We start from the raw sequence: 9,741 nt of genomic DNA on the forward strand, positions 1-9,741 counted from the left end.
GCTTTAAATATATTTCACCATTTGGGACTTTTGTTGTTTTCTTGTTTTGCTTTAGTTTTTTGTTTTACTTTGTAGACAAGATCTTGCTGTGTAGTCCAGGGTGGCATGGAGCTCACAGTCCACCTGTCTCAGCGTCCTGGATGCTGGGATTGCACGTCTGAAGAATTCACCCATTGAATGGTGGCAGAAAAGGTTGAACCACACCAAAACCCAAAATCACAGTCACCAGTCAGCAAAGACCAGTGATGAGCCTATCAGAGCAGTGAGGAGCTTTGAGCATGAGATTATCTCATTTGTCAATTCTTGCTTTTGTTGCCTGTGCTTTTAACATCGTGCGTGTGTGTGTGTGTGTGTGTGTGTGTGAGTGTGTGTGCATGTGTGTGTGAGTGTGTGTGTGAGTATATGTGAGTGTGAGTGTGTGTGAACGTGTGTGAGTGCATGTGTGAGTATGTATGTGAATGTGTGTGAGTGTGTGTGAGTGTGTGTGAGTGTGTGTGTGCTATCTTACCACAACTCCAGCTCCTGAAGCTGTCACTCCAGACACAATTCTGTTCAAGAGTTCATGCTGAACTTCCTCTGTAACAGTTTCCCCCTAGGCCAGGGGGAGGGGCTGGCCCCAGTGACCTATCAGGGCAGCTGTTGTCAATGATGTAAACAGAAAAGTGGTAAACAGGCATCTTCGCTGTCTCACTGTCATAGGGCCCGCAGTAAGAACACCCTTTTCAGGGTTTTAAACAGGCTGAAACTCCACATGCTGTCTTCCTGTGTCTTTCCTTCTGGTTTTGCAGCCTTGGGCCCAGTTAGGCTTCTCTTGATTGTTCTTTTTTAAATTCTGTTGTTTTGCCTGCATCGTTATCTATGCACCACATTCATGCAGTTCCTGGCAGGGCCAGAGGAGGGCAGCAGAGTGAGCAGGCTTGTGAGTGCTGGGACCCAAACTCCTGTCCTCTTGCAAGAACAGCTGTTTCTCTTAACTGCTGAGCCTTCTCTTCAATCCACAGAGGCCTTCTCTTGTTTACTTTGATACCTACCATTAGAGCACACCACGCTGGTAACACAAAGATGTAAGTGACAGCAGGCAACAGAGGAGCAGCAGGGGCGGAACCACAGAGGGGGCAGTGGTGTGGGGGTGACAGGAGCCAGGAACTGGAGTTGTCATGGCAACTACAGTGGGAGGAGGCAGGAGAGAGGTAGCAGAGCTCAGTGATGGCATCTGTGACAGCAGTGACAGTAGCAAGAGGCAGCTGAAAAGTTCTACAGAGTAGCCAAGAGAGAATCGAGAGGAATGGCAGAAAAGAAGCTGGGAGGAGGTGGGGACCAAACCAGAGAAAACTAGAAGGCTGGAAGGACCAGAGAGACACTCGAGGTCCTGGTTAATTAATGGAAGAGTTCCAGACAGGGGTAGACAGTTCCTCTCTATATGACCCCCGCAAGCAATGCTTCTTTTTAGGATTACTTCTGTGCATGTGAGTGTGTATGACACATGTGTGTAGGTGCTCGTGGAGAAGAGGGTGCTGGATCCCCTGCTACTGTAGTTACAGGCAGTTTTATACACCTCCCAACATGGATCCTGGCAGCCAAACTCGAATCCTCAGGGAGAACAGGACATACTCTTAACCCCAGAGGCATCTCTCAAGCCCAATGCTGTTTCTTTTTATATTGTCTCCTAGAGTGTTGGGCCACGGCCTGGAAAGATGCTTAGTAATAGGTTAGATTCCTGGGAGGGCCAGCGCTCACTGTTCACCTGCCTCTAAAGATGTCTACGTTGGTTTTGATCATGGTCTTTCTCCCAAGGCTCCCTGTGCAGGGGAGGCTCAGCATCAGTGAGGAGGAACCTGAAATACCCAGATGCTGCAATGTTTGAGGTGGATCAGGGCCTCTGGCCTCAGAGAGGAGTTTCCTCCTTGCTGTGTTCCCAGGTGAGTGACCCAGGAGCACAGCTCAGCCTCTGAGCAAGGCCTGCCTGTCTGAATTTTCTGCATATCTGATGCCATGCTGTGTGGTGGTATCTTGCTTGTACAAATAAAGCTTGTCTGAATTTCAGAGGATGGAGCTAGCCACTAGCTAGCCATAGAGGTCTGGAGGTCTGTACAGACAGACAGGAACTGAGATGGCTGGGCGGAGAGGATACGAGCAGGAAGAAACAGGAAGTTGCTGTCTTTTCCGCTGGGAATCTGATAAAGTAAGTGTGTCTGAGGCTTGTTCCTTCTTCTCTCTGGTCTCTCAGCATTTCCCTCTACCTGCCTCCCGGTTTTTATTATTTAGACCAATTAAGAACTCCATTTACACTCCTGCACCCCTGATCAGCACACCTCACTCTGCGCCAAGCTGCAGGATCACCTCAGAGGAGTTGTAAGTGCAGAGGAAGGAATCTGAAAGTCCGGGGATTGCTGTCCACAGATGTGAGCAAGCCTGGGAGCCACCCTGTGTGAGCTCACCCCGGCAGCATTAGCACGAATCAGCAGAGGAGAAGGGCTGAGAACGGTTAGTGAAATGCATGATGGCCCAACCCGGCCTTGCTTCCAGAGTAGCCAGCCACACAGAGGAGTGATGGACAGAGGCAAGAGCTGCAGAGTCTTCCCAAGCTTGCCTCTGGGTTCAAGTAATGGGCAGAAATGAGAGACTCCAGAGAAAACTCCTCCTTCTAGTCATGTTAGTTACACACACACACACACACATGTATGCACACCTGAGGCTTGTCATTTGACTACCCCGAATTCATTATCCTCATTATGAATAATTTTTTGAGACAGAGTATCACTATATAGCCTTTGCTAGCCTGGAACTCACTATGTAGACCAGGCTGGCCTCAAATTCACAGAGATCAACCTACTTCTGTCTCACCAGTGTTGGGGTTAAAAAATGCATCACCCCACCCAGATCTCACTACCCCTGTTATAAACCGACTTCAACCTCAATCCCAAAAGGAGGTCAGAAACTGTGGTTAGTGTGGACAGGGATGGGAAAAAGGCCTAGGCTTACCCTGGGCTCCAACTGAGGAATGTTCTCAGGCTATAAGAACATGGGCAGATCCCCTTGGGAGGGCTGGCTATGTGAGTAAAATAGCACCTCCAGGCCAGAGAGAGAGAGAGAGAGAGAGAGAGAGAGAGAGAGAGAGAGAGAGAGAGAGAGAGAGAGAGAGAGAGAGAGAGAGAGAGAGAGCCTGGAAAGAGCAGAATGGGTGGCAAGACAGCCCAGGTCTTGGTGGTTACCCACAGTGGGCGTCGAAGAGCCTGGTTCTCTCCATAAGTTCTGCTCCATTTGACAGGAACAGAGGAGCTCAGACTGCAGCGTGGGTAGTATTTCTGCTGACGTTCTTTTGCCTGTGGCTTGGGGTGAGTTTGGGTTCAGGAAGCACAACCAACCCTCCTACTCAGGAGCTACCTGCAAAGATTCCCATAGAAGAGTAAGCCGTATGTTATGTGCTTGGCGCTTTCAGAAAGATGAGCAGTGGCGGCGGCGTAGACCAGGCCCTTTCTCACAGGCCTGGCTTCCTGACAGGGAGCGGGAGCAAGTAACGAGTAGCTGCCAAGAGAGACTCAGATCTCCTCTCGGGCCACTGGGTGCCACTCATACTGCAGGGATTTCCGCTGTGCCCCTCAGAGGCTTAGCACTGGGTCTCGGGCAGGATGGTCCTCGATTGGGATGGCCCAGAGCCAGCACCGTGCTGTGGGCAGAACTGAGTATTCAGAGAGGTACCATCCTTCAGACACTCCTTGTCCATCACCTACTAGGCATCTTCTTCCATTCCGGGTGCCCTCCCTGAGCCAGTGACAGCAGCAACATAACAGAGGAGCAGAGTGGGCAGCAGAGCCTGTGTCACCATGACTGACTAAAGCCGTGAGCCTGGCGGTTCCTGATAGCACAAACTTCCCCAGATTTAGACATGGGAAGGGATAGCAGGAAAGGTTTGCATCAGCTCTTTGCTGCCCCTGCTGGCTAAGCCGGGGCAGAGCAAGAGCCCACCCGTTTTCCTCCTCTGCAATGGCCTCTCACCCTGTACCGTAGAATTGAGCTTCTGTGGGAATAGCACCTCCTGTCACAGCATCTGCATTCCAGCTGCAGGCCCTTTCTTTTATGAAAGATACCATTAATTATGTGTCTAATGTATAGAAATAATGTAATTAAAGGGAATAGATACACAGACAGACAGATAGACAGATCTATTGTGTGAGCTGGAGAGAAGGCTTAGTGGTCCTCTGACCATGTCAAGTAGTTCACAACTGACTGTAACTCCAGCTCTGGAGGGTCTGATACGTATAGCCATACTCACATGCACACACACATAAATAAGAATAAAAGCAAAAAGCATACAAATAAAATTTCATTGTGTGGAGTTATCATGAATTGGCTGTATCATCTTTAAATTTCTCTGCATACTTAATAAGAAGAATATTTTTCTCGATTTTTTAATCACTTCTGTTTTTTATCTGTCTTCTGCCATCTTCACCTACCCATGTAAACACCTAAAATGTCATGATTCCTCAGACAGAAGCCACATGATCTTTCATAGTTACCTGTCCCTCGGTGCAGCCCTCTTACCAACGTCTGAGACTACCAATGTGCTGAGTCATCATGAACATTCTTTCCGTGTAATTCCTTAATCAAAGTAGCAAACTGTTGCAGCTGGCATACAGAATATTCCCTCACAGGCTCATGGGTTTCAACGCTTAGTGCCCAGCTGCTGGAAAAGGCTGTGCAAAGTTTAAAAGGCAATGCCCCTTGGAGGAAGTGGAAAGGCAATGCCCCTTGGAGGAAGTGGAAAGGCAATGCCCCTTGGAGGAAGTGGAAAGGCAATGCCCCTTGGAGGAAGTGGAAAGGCAATGCCCCTTGGAGGAAGTGGAAAGGCAATGCCCCTTGGAGGAAGTGGAAAGGCAATGCCCCTTGGAGGAAGTGGAAAGGCAATGCCCCTTGGAGGAAGTGGAAAGGCAATGCCCCTTGGAGGAAGTGGAAAGGCAATGCCCCTTGGAGGAAGTGGAAAGGCAATGCCCCTTGGAGGAAGTGGAAAGGCAATGCCCCTTGGAGGAAGTGGAAAGGCAATGCCCCTTGGAGGAAGTGGAAAGGCAATGCCCCTTGGAGGAAGTGGAAAGGCAATGCCCCTTGGAGGAAGTGGAAAGGCAATGCCCCTTGGAGGAAGTGGAAAGGCAATGCCCCTTGGAGGAAGTGGAAAGGCAATGCCCCTTGGAGGAAGTGGAAAGGCAATGCCCCTTGGAGGAAGTGGAAAGGCAATGCCCCTTGGAGGAAGTGGAAAGGCAATGCCCCTTGGAGGAAGTGGAAAGGCAATGCCCCTTGGAGGAAGTGGAAAGGCAATGCCCCTTGGAGGAAGTGGAAAGGCAATGCCCCTTGGAGGAAGTGGAAAGGCAATGCCCCTTGGAGGAAGTGGAAAGGCAATGCCCCTTGGAGGAAGTGGAAAGGCAATGCCCCTTGGAGGAAGTGGAAAGGCAATGCCCCTTGGAGGAAGTGGAAAGGCAATGCCCCTTGGAGGAAGTGGGTCACCGGTGCCTGGCTCTGAGGCTTCATTGCCCAGCCCACTTCCTGTTCACGCTCGGTTTCCTGCCTGCAGATGAACTGGGGCCACCTGACCTTTCGCCACACCTTGCCCACCTGCCGCCGTGTCCTCCCCATTGTGGCAGGATGATCCCCTTGAACTGAAAACCAGAATTAAACGCTTCCTCCCTCAAATTGCTCCTTGTCAATTTGTATCTGGTCACAGAGATATGAAGAATAATTAAAACATAAGTATTACATTCATAGCTGAAAGATAAACCAATATTTCACAGGTGGCATATATATATATGTATATATATGTGTGTATATATATATATGTATATATATATGGAGAGAGAAAATAATGCAAGAAAGGGAGCCAGTTAAATTTTTAAATAATACATTTAACTCAACAAATAATGTCTACTACCCTAGATCCTCGGGAGACTGAGGTATATATAGGAATTATCACACAAAACATTAAACTGTTCTGTCAATACACATTTGAGTAACAAAACCATGTTCTTAGCCTTTGTCCCCAGGAAGATGTAAAATTGAATCTTGACTGTAAAATCTACCAGCTTTGTATACTGGAAAATTCCTAGGATATCTGTAGACTTGGTTTATGTATATTTTCTTGTCACCACAACTGTAAGGGTAGAAATAGGTCACTCCTCCTATGATGCCTGATCACAGCAGGCACACAGTGTAAGACAACCGTCTCTACCTCCGTCTGGTTCCCAGCAACCCTGATGGTTCTGAGTGACCCCTTTACCATTTAACTTACATTTGGGTGTTGATTTCCATCCCTAGCAGGATTGTGAGTCAAGGAACTTCCCTGGTCATCTAAGAGAAACCATGGACTCTGGGTGAATTTGTGAATTATTAGAGGAGCCAGAGGTAGAAATCAGAATCCAAACAACAATCTGGGTGTCAGCCATAACTGTGTCTACTGCCTCTGAGGATGGAAATACAGGAAACATTTTGGGGTGTGCTCTTGTGTGGGATGCATGGGTGTGTAAATGTTCACGGGTGTGTGTACATGCCTATGTGGCTGTGTGCATATGGAGATCAGATTATTTTCTTTCATATCTTCCTCACTGAGGCTTTTTACTGGCTAGGGTGGATGGCCTGTGAGCTCCAGGGATATGGCTTTCTCTGGCTCTCCAGTGCTGGGGTTACAGACTGGGCTACCACACAGGTTTTTGTCACACGGGTGTCAGAGATCTAACTCTCATGTTTGTGTAGCAATCACTTTACGGACTGAGCCACCTCCCCAGCTTGTAAAAAGAAGCTTTTTTCCTTGAGAGAAGCCTTCCTGCCAGCCTGGTTCTAGAGCCACATGAGTCCCAAATAAACACACAGGAGGCTATATTAATTATGAAGCTGTTGGCCTTGCTTGTTTCTTACTGGCTAGCTCTGACTTAAGTAATTACCCCATAATTGTTAATCTAAGTATTTCTCTTACCGGAGAATAGTTCCGGGCTTCCTACCCCATGGCATTACATCTTAACTCCCCTGTGTTTCTCCTTCCCAGAGTCCTCCTGGACTCCTAGTCCCTCCTATCTAGATTCCTATTGGCCCAACAGTGCTTTATTGACATAATCACAGGACTTCCCACATCATCTCCTCTTTTCTGTCTAAACAAAAAGAAAGGTCTTAACTTTAACATAGTCAAATTATATATAACAGAACAGTTATCAAGTAAGAACACAGTTACAATATTTTGTCAACATTTAGCAAGATTTAAAGAAAATATCATCCATCCCATTCTTGTGAGTCCAAAGTCCTATATGTAGCTTATCTTTTATCATAACTAAGGAAAACTATAATTATAACTATCTGTCTTCAACTCCATCAAAGACCACAGAAGGATAATATATAAACACTAGGATTGACAGAGACATCTTGCTACCTGGACAGTCACCTGAAGTTTCTCTGTATTGCCAGGGCATCCATCTTCAGCCCATTGGCCACAATGTGTCTGGAACACTTCTCAGCAAAGCAGGAAATTTTAAACTGTCCATCTGCATCAGCAGTCTGTCAGTCATTTTTCTGTGTCCTGCAGAAAGTCTCGTAGACTCTTCCATGAAGTAGGAACCCTGTAAGACTGAGTTCAGCAGTCACTTTCCTGTGGGTCCTGCATGTCCAGATTATACAACAACAGTCAAGCAGTACAGGCAAGAGCAGTTTCTTGCCCAAATGGCTAATCTTGCCATGTTGAAAGCAAACTCCATAACAAGTTTCTTCAATGCCCATCTTCCTCTCAGACGTAATTGGTGCTGCCAGGAGCAGACATTTCTCATTGTCAAGAAAAACCCTAAACCATTTTAAATGCCATTTTCTGAAGGTCTTTGAAAGGTTTGAAGACTGTCTCACTATCTCAAATATATTTCTGTATATCTAGAAAACCTAACTTACCTAACTATAAATTCCATTATCATTAACTATCTATAGTCTGTATTCAATTATGCATTACATTTTAAAAGATCAGTATAAGCACAATACTTAATCAAGAGGAGAAATATACACATCACAAAGTTGACCTTGAATTTGTATCAATAAATGAAAAACCATACCCATACCATAATTCCCCTTTTTACCATTAACAAGAGATCGGCTGTGATCATTAACCAATTATAAACAACCCCATTTAAATGAAAACAAAGATTTATAGACAAGATGGGAATTAGGATGTCGCTCATTCCAAACTGCTTCATGCTGGAAGGGGGCGCTGTTCATACCATGGGGATCATGACAAAACTCAGAAACCTGTATAAGTCCTTATTTTCAGGGTCTGTGAAGCTCCATCATCTTAGCTGTTTCAGTTGTTGGAACACCTGGTCCACTGCTTCCGGGGGTCTTGGTTCATCAAACCACAGAAGCCTGGAAGGAATCCTCAGCTTTTTATTTTCTGTAGAAACATAATTAAAAACTCCTTTTCCAAGTAACATATCCTTATACTTAAATTTTGAAGTCAAGGCATTTTTAAAAGATATAAGTTGAATTAATTCAGCAGCATTTATAATCAAGTGTACTTTAGTAGCTGTTCCTTCCTGAGCAATGAAAAAACTGAAAAACACAATAGCATACAGTATCCAGACTCTCTGTGTATTTTCCATCTTTACTTGGCTTATTTATTTATTTATTAATTATTATTTATTTCTTTACTTTTATTTATTTTTCTCTGAGACAGGGTTTCTCTTTGGAAATCCGCCTGCCTCTGCCTCTGGAGCAATTTCTACCGGCGTGCGCCAACACAGCCGGCTTCTCTATTTTATTTTTGTTTTTCTTTTTCTCTCTCAATCCTATGTGTATTTTTAAACACACTGTAAACCTTTAGAGATTTTTCTTCATCCAAGTCTGACTTTACTGTAAATCTTTATGTTTTTCTGGCCACATGTCTTATCTGTTAAAACCGCGGCAGTTTAAACTGCAGTTTTTCCAAGATGGCGGGCGTAAGCGTGATTCCAGTTTACTGTCTCAGTCTGACATCCAGCAAAAGCTGCCGGCTCAGAGATGAGGTCACTGCCACTTCCAGCTGTACATATAACTTTTCAATTGTTAGCACAGTCTCTTAAAAGAACCTTGCTTTTTTTTTTCTTTTTATGCCGAGTCAGGAAGACTCTGGTAAGTGAGCCGCGTGAATCTCGGCTTGTCGCTAGCAAAACAGAGCCCACCTGAGAAAATGCTGCTACCAAAACTCTGTGCTTCTCTCCGTTCTTTTGTTTCTAAAATTCCTTTAAAGCTTTTGTCATTCTGCGTGGAAATTCATGATCCCACTCCTGATCACCATTTTGTAAAGGGAAGCTTTTTCTTTGTGAGAAGCCTTCCTGCCAGCCTGGTTCTACAGCCACATGAGTCCCAAATAAACACACAGGAGGCTATATTAATTATGAAGCTGTTGGCCTTGCTTGTTTCTTACTGGCTAGCTCTGACTTAAGTAATTACCCCATAATTGTTAATCTAAGTATTTCTCTTACCAGAGAATAGTTCCGGGCTTCCTACCCCCATGGTGTTACATCTTGACTCCCCTGTGTTTCTCCTTCCCAGAGTTCTCCTGGACTCCTAGTCCCTCCTATCTAGATTCCTATTGGCCCAACAGTGCTTTATTGACATAATCACAGGACTTCCCACATCACCAGTCCCAAGTTTGATTTTCCAGAGTATGGAAGTGAGTCTACCGTCTCCAACTCTTTCCCATTCTGTGAGGTTGAAAGTCATTCATTCCACATCAGCCTCCAGTTGAAGGTT

Source organism: Mesocricetus auratus, unplaced genomic scaffold, assembly GCF_017639785.1.
Source record: "Mesocricetus auratus isolate SY011 unplaced genomic scaffold, BCM_Maur_2.0 Super-Scaffold_100028, whole genome shotgun sequence".
In the NCBI taxonomy this organism is placed as follows: domain Eukaryota; kingdom Metazoa; phylum Chordata; class Mammalia; order Rodentia; family Cricetidae; genus Mesocricetus; species Mesocricetus auratus.